Below are 12436 nucleotides of genomic sequence, written 5' to 3'. Positions count from 1 at the left end.
AAGTTCTCCAGTTTAACTCAACAAATGTTTCCTGAGCAAAGCGCCTTGCCTGGCTCTCTGAGGGTTCAAAGTTAAATCCCCATGTTCTCAGGGACCTCGACAATGTGGTGGGGGAGAGGCCAGGCCTTTAACAGCCATGTCAACTGGAGGACCCTTAAATTAAAGCTGAATCCATTTGTACAAATATAAATGAGTTCCTTATTATTTTGTACTCAGTGGAGATGACTCAAGACTTACTAACGTCCTCTGGGGAAATGACCAGCTGAGTCTGGGAAGCAATGAAGATGGAAAATTATAGAGGCCCCTTTTTTTTTGACAGGTACACTAGCCGGGCACTTCTCAGGCATTTTCTCCACAAACAGAAACTCAGAGGCCTGGGGATCTTGGTTTGGGAAGAACATGAAGGAAAGGGGCCAGAAAGTACAGTCTGGTCTGTTATTAAGTAAGCACAGCTGGTTCCAGTGTCCTGGCACATCCTTCTCTAAGAACAAGTTTGACTCACTCACTCAAACAAGTTTATTTGCTGACAGGAAAGTGAAGAGGAAAAGGAGCCAGAATTTGCCACACACCTCATCCAAAAACTGTATTTCTTTTTTTTAAAGGTTTATTTATTTATTTTGAGAGAGTGAGAATGAGAGAGAGAGAGAGAGAGAGAGAGTACATGAGAGGGGGGAGGGTCAGAGGGAGAAGCAGACTCCCTGCTGAGCAAGGAGCCCGATGCGGGACTCGATCCCGGGACTCCAGGATTATGACCTGAGCCAAAGGCAGTTGCTTAACCAACTGAGCCACCCAGGCGCCCCAAAAACTGTATTTCTTACCAAAAAAGAAATTCTGACTTCACCTGCAGCCATGTCCTCTATTCTGGTTGGGGCTCTGCGTTCTGTTGAGGAAGGAGCTGCCTTTACCTCGCTCAGCTGTCATCACTAGATGGGGTCTTGTCTGCACATGGAAGCAGGGATGCAAAACCCAGCTTCGATCCAGAGCTTTGAGCAGAGTAGACTTCTCTGAAGGATGATAGCTCAAACTGTACAAGATCCAGTTTTTTTTTTTAATTTCTTTATTTTGGGGTGTGTGTGTGTTTTGTTTTCCTATGAAGTGATCAGTGGGGGTAAGATGTTTAGGGGTAGACAGTAGACACTGGCTGGATTGACGACTGTCACCCTTTCAATGAGTGACCCAGTTCTTTTTTATGAAAACATGTTGGGGAAAGAGGTGGGTTAATCATTGTTAGCCAGTGAAAATGGCTGACTTATCTCTGGCGTGGTGAGAAAGTTCAGCTTTGGGACCTTGAACTGTGCATCTATTGACCAGGTTGGGGGAGCATGGTTCATGTCTCAGGATGGGCTGGACATTTTGTCCACAGAAAAATCCCGGAGGGCATTTGCTTCATCGTCAACAGTGAAGAACTCCCCACTCACTACCTTCCTCCTGCCACCCCAGGGTCTGCCTTCTACCAGCATCAGGTGGATCAGGAGAACTTTTTCAGGAAGCATGGTTGGACTATCCTTTGCCTTCCCCCCATCTTCCTTAACCATCCTCCCCAAAGAAGCTGTTGTTCCCTCCAGAGAATACCCTGTTTCCACATATGGTCAACCAGCCCCCTCCCCACCAGATGGTAGACACTTCTCCCGCTCTTCATCAACCCTTTGGCAGTGCCAGATCACCCGAGCCCTCAGGACATATTCTTGCTGTCAGATTTGATCCTTCCTGCCAGGAGTTAAACTTTGTTGATGGTGAACTGCAGAGGCAGAGGCAAGGGAAGTAAGTCTCCAAAACAGTGGTTGGAACTATTTGCAAAAAGCTCATTTTCCCCTTTGTTCTGGTCTGTACCCCAGAGGCAAAGAGGGGGTGTCTGAGGTGAGACGGGAAATGTGACTCAAGCTAAGGATCCAGTCCCAAACTGCCATCCCCTCCTTGCTTCTTCTTTTTTTTTAAATTTTTAAAAAAGATTTTATTTATTTATTTGACAGAGAGAGAGCACAAGCAGGGGGAGCAGCAGAGGGAGAGGGAGAAGCAGGCTCCCCAATGAGCAGGGTGCCTGATGCGGGGCTCGATCCCAGGACCCTGGGACCATGACCTGAGCCAAAGGCCGAGGCACAACCGCTCAACCAACTGAGCCACCCAGGTGCTGCCCCACCTCCTCCTTGCTTCAACTCACGTATTCTTCGAAATTCTTTGAAAGAATCGGGACCAAGGAGAGAAGAAGGGAAGGGAAACTAAGTCCTACAGCAGCCAGAGCTCAGTCGGGTGGGAGATGGAGTGAGGTGGGGGCTGTGGGGTATTGGTGGCTGTGGGGCAGAAGGAGGGTCTTCGTTTTCCTTAGAAGATTCTCGGAAACACTCTCAGGCCTCCAGTGGGCAGCCCCGGAGACCACCCCTCCCCTACCGCTATCACTAGGATTTAAAAGGAAAAGAAAATATTACAAGGGAATATTAAAGAGCTACGTGACCTTGGCTGAGTCACTACAGTTGACTGGGTTTGACTTTTTGTCAACAGTTAAATAAGACTTGGCGACTGTCACCCTCTGTTCTGAGTTAACCTTCCTGAGTCTTCGGTGCTCCTTTCAAAGTAGCTCCAGTGAGGTGGTGCCTGGCTTTTCATGATCTAACAGAAGTCAATGATCCATGATTGCACGAAGGAAAAGATAAATGTATTCATATCTTTTTCATTAAAATACTTTCAAAAGTCCTATAGTCACAGGGCACCTGGCTGGCTCAGTTGGGGGAGGGGGCGACTCTTGATCTTGGGGGTGGGTTTGAACCCTACGTTGGGGTGCAGAGATTACCTAAAAAAAAAAAAAGGCAACATAGTCACATAGTTTTTTAAGAATTCAGAGTTCAAAGGAGTATTCAGTGAAGCCAGTTCCTCCTCCGACCTCTGGGCACCTTCCAGACACTGGCGGGGCCAGCATGCAGCCCAGAGCTGCCAGGGGCCAGGGGGGCCAGGAAGCCCCCCACGGGTCTCCAGTGGAGGGGAGCTCCCCCCACCAAAGCTGGCAGCCAGCCCAGACCTAGATTGGAGGAGGGAGCTGTCCCCTCCCCCTCTCTTTCTCCCACAGCTCTGCCCTGCAGTCTTTTAATCAACTCTTTCTTTAATGGGCGCAGCGTTTTCGTCCCAACCAAAACACCATGCTGTACAGCCAGTTATTAGCCCTTCCCTCTTCCGGAGCCCGGCCTGGGGGGAGATAATTAGGAAATCAGTAGTCTTGGACCCTCTGAGCCCACACCTTACCCCCTCTGAGAATTCCCAAATGAGGACCACAATGCAGAGAAAGAGGAAGAGGTGAGGCCTAGAATTGTCCAGAAAACAAACAGTGAGGTTTCCCCGCCCCCCAGGCCTGCAGAGGGCCAAGGAACTATTCTGAGCTATGAAAACACGGCAGGGCTCTGCTAGGAAGTAAACAGCCGTCTGTCCCGCCAACGCCTGTCTCCCTGGACACGAGTCCTGACAGTGCCCGATCTCCAGCCAGTAGGCAGGAGACAGAGGGAGAAAGGCAGGGAGAGTCTTGCGTGCCTCCCTCCTCTAGGATGACAGGGAAAGACAGTGTTCGCTCTATTTTTAGGATCTTAAAGATTTCCTTCACTTTAGTAGGGCTGAAGTGGAAGGAGGGTGACACTGGAGTCCCGGAAGTCAAGGGGATCTCTCCAACCTTGAATTCCAGAAGGCAGGAAGCCTGCTGCTCCCTTCTCAGCCCTGTGCAACCTCAGTCTCTGCTCTACTGGGGAGTCACCATGACCTTCTCACGGTCAGCTCTGCTGGTTGGTCTTTTCTCATCCTTCTTCTTCCTTGACCTTTTGGCCACATCTGACATTTCTGATAGCTGTCCTGAAGCGTTCACCCTCTTTGTGCTCCAGCAAGCTCTCCTCTCCCTCCCCCCACAGCATGATGTTGGACTCTGCTTGGACACCACTTGGATGTCCCACACATTCCCCAAATCCACGAGTTCCTTCCAGACCTGTTCCTCCTGTGGACTTCCTTGCTTTGCATACACCTCTCTTCTTCTGCCATCCTCCAGGCACTGAGCCTGGCAACCTTTGAGTCATCCTTGACGCCGCCTCATTGGGTTCTGACCGTATATTTTCTACTCTTGCTTCTCCTTGTCAATCTCTCTGCTTGGACCTGCTGGTCACTCCCTTACCTAATTATCTCCTACTCCCCTTCTTGCTGCCAGCCCAAGGCATCCAATATACTACTGGCAAAAGAGCCTTCTTACAATACATTTCTTCTCACTTGTCACCTGGAAAATATCCAGTGGCTCCCCATTGCCTCCAGAGTGAAGTTCAAATTCAAGCTTACTCACAATCAGACCCCAGGTTAGCTTTCCAGTCTCATGTTTCCAATCTCTCCTTCATGGACCCCCTCACTCTAGTTTTATACTAGATGGGTTTGGATTTCCCAGATGCATCTTGGTTTTCCTAAATTTGCTCTTCCCTCCACCTGGAATACAATTTTCCCTATCCCCATGTGTCCAGATTCTAACCATGTTCAAGGGCAAAGTAATAAAGTCTTCCCAACCCACTAATGCTCACCCTTGCTCAGCTGTAAAGGATCACACTGACCTGAACTCCCCTAGCACTTCACTGTTCCTATCTTGGGGGCACTTCTCATGTTCAAACCTTGCATTACAGTTACTTTGCTTATGTCTCAAAACTTTCCCTGCTACCCTGGGCCCTGAGGGCCATGGAAACTTCCCTTCCAGCCTTCAGAACCAGGTTCTATGTGTATGTCTAGTACCAGCATGGTGGCCTGTGTAAATGGCTGTGACAGTTCTTCTCATCACGGCCACCTGTCCTTTTGCATTATGACTCTGCTTGTCTTCCTATCAACATGTGAAGTTTACATCTCCATCCTTTGAATCTGGGCTTGATCTTGTGCCTTGGCCAGTGGGACGTTAGCAAATGTGACGCAAGCAGAGGCTTGGAAAGCAGGTGTATCCGTTTGGGGCTGCAATTGGAATCCTGGGCCCCAAAGGGGAAAAGTCAAGGCTGGTCTGCTGAGACTCACTGCTGTAACATGTGAACTGACAGCCAGCCCCAGCCACCAGACATGTGAGTGACACCAAATTAGACCATCCAGCTCCAGTCCATCTGCCAGAGATCTGTGGCTGTGTGAGTGATCCCAGCTGACTCTAGCAGAAGAAGTTCCCATCTGAGCCCAGCCCAGATAGCTGACCTATGGAATAAAGAACAAATAAAACAGTTTTTTTTTAAAGATTTTATTTATTTATTTGACACAGAGAGACACAGAGAGAGAGGGAACACAAGCAGGGGGAGAAGGAGAGGGAGAAGCAGGCTTCCCGCAGAGCAGGGAGCACAATGCGGGGCTTGATCCCAGGACCGGGGGATCATGACCTGAGCCGAAGGCAGACGCTTAACGACTGAGCCACCCAGGCGCCCCCAGTTTGTTGTTTTAAGTTATTAAATTTCAGGGTGGTTTGTTATGCAGTAACAGAAATACCCAGCAGTTGCTGGTTAATAAACTATTAAATACTAGCTGGTATTCATTGAGCATTTACCGTATGTCAAGAACTGGTTTTGGAAAATTACATGGATTAACTCATTGAATCCTCATAAAAATTTCAAGGTAGACATTTTATTACTGTCCCCATTTTACAGGTGTGGAAAATGAGCTACAGAGAAGTTAAGTAAGTTGCCCAGGGGTGACATTTGCCACATCCAAATGTCAGCAATCTGGTTCTAGAAGCCACACCATGAACACTATACCATGTTGTGGAATGAGTGAACTCATCGAGGATGTTGCCTCACAAACACCATTTCCCACATGCATGCCAAATTCTTTAGCATTTGGGGGTCCACAGCTCAGCTTCTGCCTCTAACCCTCCCACCCCATGCTTCTTTGGGTCTATCCCAGGCTCTGGGCCTTCCCTGTTTCAAGAAAAGCCCAGCGTGGGGAACCGATTTACAGATCTGCCAGTGTCCACCTACTCAGAAACCTTCTGTGCCGTCTCCCCCGCCTTCCTGTGACCTTTGTTGGGTAATGGTTCCAGCAGTGCAGGTCTCATCTGGAGAGGGAATGCTCAGGCTCAGCGTGTCAGTGTCGCCCTTTGGCCCCATGTCCTGGCTTAACCTGTACAGCCAGGGTGGTTTTTCACTTGGAATCTTTGGGCTTTCTTAGATCTTCCTTTTTGAGGGAGTCAAAAAGGAAAAACCGGATATGAAATGGCTTTTTACAAAACTGAGAATTACTTGAATATAACAATAGTTATTGTTTTTTCAGATTTCAACAAAAATGTATTTAAGCACCCATAATGGACATGACACCACGCTAGGCACCAGGCCAGTGAGGCCAACAGGACATGAGTTTTGCCCCTGAGAGCTCAGTCTCTCAGATGGGGAGTGAAGGGAGGATACGTGGAGATAATGAACTAGGAATCAGTGAATGAACCTCTTTTGTAGGGCTCTGTCCAAAGTACCAAGGGAACAGGGAGAACAAAGCAACTAGGTTTGCTCAGGGGTTGCTATTTGAGGATGAGTAAATGGAGGAAGGAGGGAGGAAGGGGGAGGAGGAAGGAACCAGAGGAAGGAAGGAGGGGAGTGCAGAGGCGTGAGTGGTTGGGAATGGACTGGGGAAAGACACATGGTTGGGGCATCTGGAGTGTGGGACATCAGGATGGCAGGGGCTGCTGAAACCAGTTTGTGAGTGATCTCATATGTTTACTCTCTAGTAAGGAGCTCTGAAGATTTATTTACTTTTATTTTTTTGGAGAAAGAGCAGGTGCGTGCGAGCCGGGTTGGAGGGGCAGAGGGAGAGGGAGAATCTTAAGCAGGCTTAAGATTTCACCCAGTGCAGAGCCTGATGTGGGGTTCGATCTCATGACCCTGAGATCATGACCTGAGCCGAAAACAAGAGTCGGATGCTTAACCGACTGAGCCACCCAGGCGCCCCCAAGGAGCTCTGAAGATTTATAAGGATCAGTTGGCCGAGGAAAAACTATAGGAAGAGAAGGGAGGGAAGGTGAGGATTTGCTTACAGTGAGTTTCTGCTCTGGAAGTTAGATGTGAGATCCAGGCAAGGCTGGGTGGGTTGAGACAGGAGAGCCTGGCTGATGTCTCCAGGACACCCCATGATGGTTTCTTGGTGAATTCACCACAGTCCAGGGGAGGGACATAAATCAGAAACCAGATTCATCAGATCACCAAGGGAGATCATCTTTCAGGGAAGATCTAAATTTATCAAAGTAACACCTGCAGGCTAATCTTCATTTACAGTAACTGTCAAAGCCAAAGCAATTTTTTATCAGAATACCAATTAATTCATTTACACAAGAGACATAACTGACTTGCCCATTTTCTTCCCATGACCAAGGTGTGGTGGGAAGCTGGCCCAAGAAGCTGTGAATCAGAATCAGCAGTTGGTCATGAGCTAGGTTTGACAATGTCTCGTGCCTCCATCCAAGCATCTAATGTGCCTCCAGGGCTAGACATGCCCAGCCTTGGGCCGGGTCCTCTGTTCTAGATATGGTCAGATTGTCCTGCGGGGACAGGCTCTGTAGGGCCCCTTTTCTGTGCCTTCTGATGAACATTACTTCTATATCTTAGACACATTCTTTGTAGATCTTTATATATTAAGCCTCCTCTGGTCAGCTTGGAACTAAACTGCTGTCTCAGGGTTTTCTCAACCTTGGATACATGTTAGAATCACCAGGGGGAAATTTAAAAGCTGCGAATATCTGAGCCTCACCCCCAGAGATTCTGATGTGATTGGTCTGAGGTACAGCCTAGGCATGTGGAGTTTTACAAGTTCCACCAATGATTTAATACGCCGTCAAGGTCGAGAGCCTTTGCTTTAAGGCAACTGTGCATATTTCCGCTCTGGTCCATTGCGTGTTGATTTTGCTCTTAGAGGGTCACTTACCATGGATCAAGTGTCAAGTCCAACAATGCTTCTCAAGCATCACCTTGTTGAATTCTTTAATCAGGCCTGCCAGGCAGTGAGGAAGAGCAGTGGATAGGAGAAAGCAGTCGGATATAATTCCACAAAGACTTGGGTTCAAGCCCAGCCTCCTGCTTACTAGCCAGATGACTTGGGGCAAGGTACCTAATTCCTCTGAATCTTAGTTTTCTCATCTGTAAAATGGGAATGATAATAATATCTGCTTCTCAAGGTTGTTGTGAGGCAACAGATAGAAATTAGCTCACATGGGGCGCCTGGGTGGCTCAGTCGTTAAGCGTCTGCCTTCGATTCAGGTTATGATCTCAGGGTCCTGGGATCGAGCCCCGCGTCGGGGTCTCTGCTCAGCAGGAAGCCTGCTTCTCCCTCTCCCACTCCCCCTGCTTGTGTTCCCTCTCTCGCTGTGTCTCTCTCTGTCAAATAAATAAATAAAAATCTTAAAAAAAAAGAAATTAGCTCACCATCATAGTCTCCACCACACTGGCTCCATTTCAATGCGAGAAGCAGGAAAGGCTGAGACGTCACTCTCCTTGAGGGGCCTTAAGAAAGGGGGGAGTCCCCCCATCATATTCTGGCCCACAGACATAAGGTCAAGGAGTATGAGGAACATGCCATAGGCAGGTATCTAGGATAAAAGCCTTATAATTGATTTCCCTTCACAGAGTCCAGATGTGGGGAGGAAGAAGAATTCTACAGAAGCTGCAGATACCTGCCTGCAGAGCCTGAGTAGAGCAACAATGGCCAACGATTGGCCATGGGCCACATTTTGGAGTGGGGACACGAAGCATGTGCCACTAAGAGGCCAGCTCACATGGATAGTGTGTGTGTGTGTGTGTGTGTGTGTGTGTGTGTGTGTGTGGTGGTCGAGGTCCTTTCAGTGGGGTCTGTAGGTCCAACAGTCCCCGCAGGACCCACATCACCAGAGTTCTTTCCCCCTCATCAGGTTCTCCCTACAACTTTGCTACTCTGACCCTTTGGGCTACACTCCTCAGGGTCTGGTTGCTCTCTTTCTTGTGGCTGGAAGGGTGTGTTCCCAGGAAGGCCTTCCAACAAGGCTGCCTCAGGGCTTTTCCTGAGAGTTCCCTGTGCACCCACTCCTTTGGGGTGGCTCAGATTGTCCCCTCTGACCCCACTGGGGAGCCCCATCACACCCTCATCGGTTAGCTGGTGAGCCACAGTAGCAGAGTCCCTCAGGCAGACCTCAGCCTGGGGGCACAGGCCCCCCTCTCCCCGTCCTTGCAAGTGGAGAAGCAGAGCTGGAACCGCCAAGAGAAGCATCATCCTTGGCTCCTCCCCCAGCATTTGCTTGGTGGGGCGGGGGGAGGCAAGATGAGAGCATCTCTACCCATCAAGGTTCAAATTTTTTTACACAAGAAAGTCAAAAGAGAATATTTATCTGGGCTGAGAGGATAAAGAGACACTAAATCACTGAGCCTAGAAACAAAATGCAAAGAAGCGTCAGCTTAACTGCCTTAACCAGCTCTGCCTTCACCCCTTCTCCATCTGAGAGATTTTCACCATATCCTGCCGCTATTCTTGAATCAAGAATGTGGTTCCATGGCTTTTAGTCTTTGTATGAAGGTCCCTTTGCCAGAACTTAGGTCCTTTCTGACTCACCTGGCTGAGCCTGTGTGTGTAGGCTGTTCTTGAGGGAACCACAGGATTTCCAGTGTCTGAACTCTGGTCTGCCATTTCTCTCTGCTCACAAGCTGAGCTGGACCCGAATCTCTGCCCTCAATTACCATCTTGCCACGGCCTGCCCTCCCCTAGGGCTGGGTCAGTGGCCCAGACTTCCTCCTGGGGAAGGAATCCCCTCTCTGCCTCACCCCACAACCCCCTTTTCTAGAAAAGAGACTGACAGAAGTAGGCAAGCTATCAAAGCAGAGGTGTGAACACACATACCCCATGGGTTTCTCCGGTCTGGAGGCACTTCCCCACCTTACTCCTGCCCCCACACTCTTTTCTGGAAAATGTTCCAGTTCTTATTTATGCCCATTCATAGGTTACACCCCAGGAAGGCCAGTGGGGGTGGGAGGCCCTGGAGGCTGTTGCCTGACCCGGCCAGCTGGTCCCCACTGAGACACCCCTGGCTCGTTGGCATGCCCGCCCCGGACCAGACAGCTCCTGGCCTGGGGCCCAGGCTCCTGATGCTTTCTGGTTCCTATCTTCGGTGACATTCCTGTCATCTGTGTTCACTGCTGCAGTGGAGGCCCCTGTCACTCTTGGCTCTGGGAACCTTCTACCCACAAAACCCCCTCAACTGCTGTTGTCACCTGACCATCCTACCCTTTCTCAAAAGCTTACTCCACACGGTCTCTGTCCATGGCAGGAACTCAGAAGCAGATTATTCGGCAGTGTAGACAGATGACAAGATGACAGGAGAAACACTTTTATTCAGGTAGTGAGAGGAGGGAAATGCCAGGGAGCAAAACTGAAGTAGCAAGAAGAGGGGGAGGAGGAAGAAGCAGAACACAGGGAGAAGGAATGTGCTAGAATAAGAGGAACATGGACCTAGTGGGGATCCTGCCCCGGTGCTTGAGAGAACAGCTGGTCTCCAGAGGCCTCATCTTCAGATTCCAGACCCAAGGGCAGAGGAGGAGCCTGGCAGGCCCCAGAAAGCTTCTGAATGCTAATGACACTCAACTGTACATCTAAAAATGATCCCTTTCTGTAAATTGTAAATTGTATGCAATGTATGTTTTAGCACAATTAAAAGAAGAAGAAAGGAAAAGTAATTGTGCAGTCACTTTGGACAACAGTCTGCGGTTTCTCAAAAGGTTAAGCCTCGGTGAGCGTGTGCCCCAGCAATCCCCACCCCCTGCCCCCGCCGGCGTGTGCCCGAGAGAAACAAAAACGTCTGTCCACGTGAGAGCTTGTCCACGAATGTTCACAGCAGCTTTGTCCACAAAGTGGAAACAACCCAATTGGCCATCAGTGGAAGAGCGGATGAACAAAGTGTGGTCTCTCCACGTGGTAGAAAGGTGCTCAGCCATAAGGGACCAACACAGCTCAGAAACGTGATGCTGAAATTGCACTACTGGGTATTTACCACAAAGATACAAATGTAAGGATCCGAAGGGGTACGTGCACCCCGATGTTTATAGCAGCAATGTCCACAATAGCCAACCTGTGGAAAGAGCCAAGATGTCCATCGACAGATGAATGGATAAAGAAGAGGTGGTATATATACACAATGGAATATTATGCAGCCATCAAAAGGAATGAGATCTTGTCATTTGCAACGACGTGGATGGAACTGGAGGGTGTTATGCTGAGCGAAATAAGTCAATCAGAGAAAGACATGTATCCTATGACCTCACTGGTATGAGGAATTCTTAATCTCAGGAAACAAACGGAGGGTTGCTGGAGTGGTTGGGGGTGGGAGGGATGGGTGGCTGGGTGATAGACATTGGGGAGGGTATGTGCTATGGTGAGCGCTGTGAAGTGTGCAAGACTGTTGAATCACAGATCTGTACTTCTGAAACAAATAATGCAACATCTGTTAAGAAAAAAGAAAAAGAAGAAGATAGCAGGAGGGGAAGAATGAAGGGGAGTAAGTCGGAGGGGGAGACGAACCATGAGAGACGATGGACTCTGAAAAACAAACTGAGGGTTCTAGAGGGGAGGGGGTGGGGGGATGGGTTAGCCTGGTGATGGGTATTAAGGAGGGCACGTTCTGTGTGGAGCACTGGGTGTTATGCACAAACAATGAATCATGGAACACTACATCAAGAACTAATGATGTAATGTATGATGATTAACATAACAATAAAAAATTTTAAAAAAAGAAACATGATGCTGAGGGAAAGAAGCCAATCACAGAAGGCCACGTACTGTACGAATCTATTTATACAAAATGTCCAGCATATCAGCAAATCTATAGTGACAGAAAGACAAGTGGTTGCCTAGAGCCGGGAAGGGGTTGGAGGGGAAAGAGAGAGTGAGTGCTAACAGGTCCCAGGTTTCTTTCTCAGATGATGAGAACACTCTGAAATTGGATAGGGGTGACAGTTGTGCAACTTTGTAAATATATTAAAAACCCCTAACTTGTACATATTAAAAGGGTGGATTTAATGGCATACGAATCATATCTTGTTAAAAAAAAAAAAGTAAGATTAAAAAACTGTTAAAAAAAACAAAAATTTTCTGGGAAAAGCTTGGCCATCAGTCCGGGCTTCAGCTGGCCATTCTTCTCTGTGGGACGGGAACCCAGCAGGTCTGGGGTCAACAAAGCTGAGTCATGTCTCTACCCCTCCCCCAGTGCCAGGCATCACAGGCTCAGGATGCTCCCAGCAGGGAGGGGGTGTCAGGGAGGGCGACAGAGAGGGGGCCTGGGGAGAAGGGGAGGCAGGGAGCCTTGGGCTGGAAGGAAGGAAGAGAAGAGGGCGCCAGGCCGCCTGGCCCAGCACCTACCGCTCCCCTCCCCACGCACCCTGGCCCTGGGGCCCCTGACCATATTTCCCGCCCCGGGGACCCCCTAGTTGTGAGAGAAGCCCCCATGGGAGAAGGCAGGGAGGTCTGGGGC

The 12436-nt window shown here is 49.1% G+C and overlaps 1 long non-coding RNA gene across 1 annotated transcript in view; it reads left to right on the top strand.

Moving 5' to 3' along the window:
• The first annotated feature begins 1906 nt into the window (after positions 1 to 1906).
• LOC141371846 (uncharacterized) overlaps positions 1907 to 12436 on the top strand; it is a 40227-nt gene continuing 29697 nt past the window's right edge. Inside the window, exon 1 of the long non-coding RNA XR_012377115.1 lies at positions 1907 to 5390. This is a non-coding gene — a long non-coding RNA (uncharacterized lncRNA). The remainder of the gene's footprint in view (positions 5391 to 12436) is intronic.

The sequence above is a fragment of the Callorhinus ursinus genome, unplaced genomic scaffold (genome assembly GCF_003265705.2).
Source record: "Callorhinus ursinus isolate GAN/ISIS: 27379988/994484 unplaced genomic scaffold, GSC_fseal_2.0 scaffold108, whole genome shotgun sequence".
Taxonomy (NCBI): domain Eukaryota; kingdom Metazoa; phylum Chordata; class Mammalia; order Carnivora; family Otariidae; genus Callorhinus; species Callorhinus ursinus.
The sequence above is the reverse complement of the archived record's forward strand: the minus strand, read 5'-3'. Positions and strand labels throughout refer to the sequence as shown.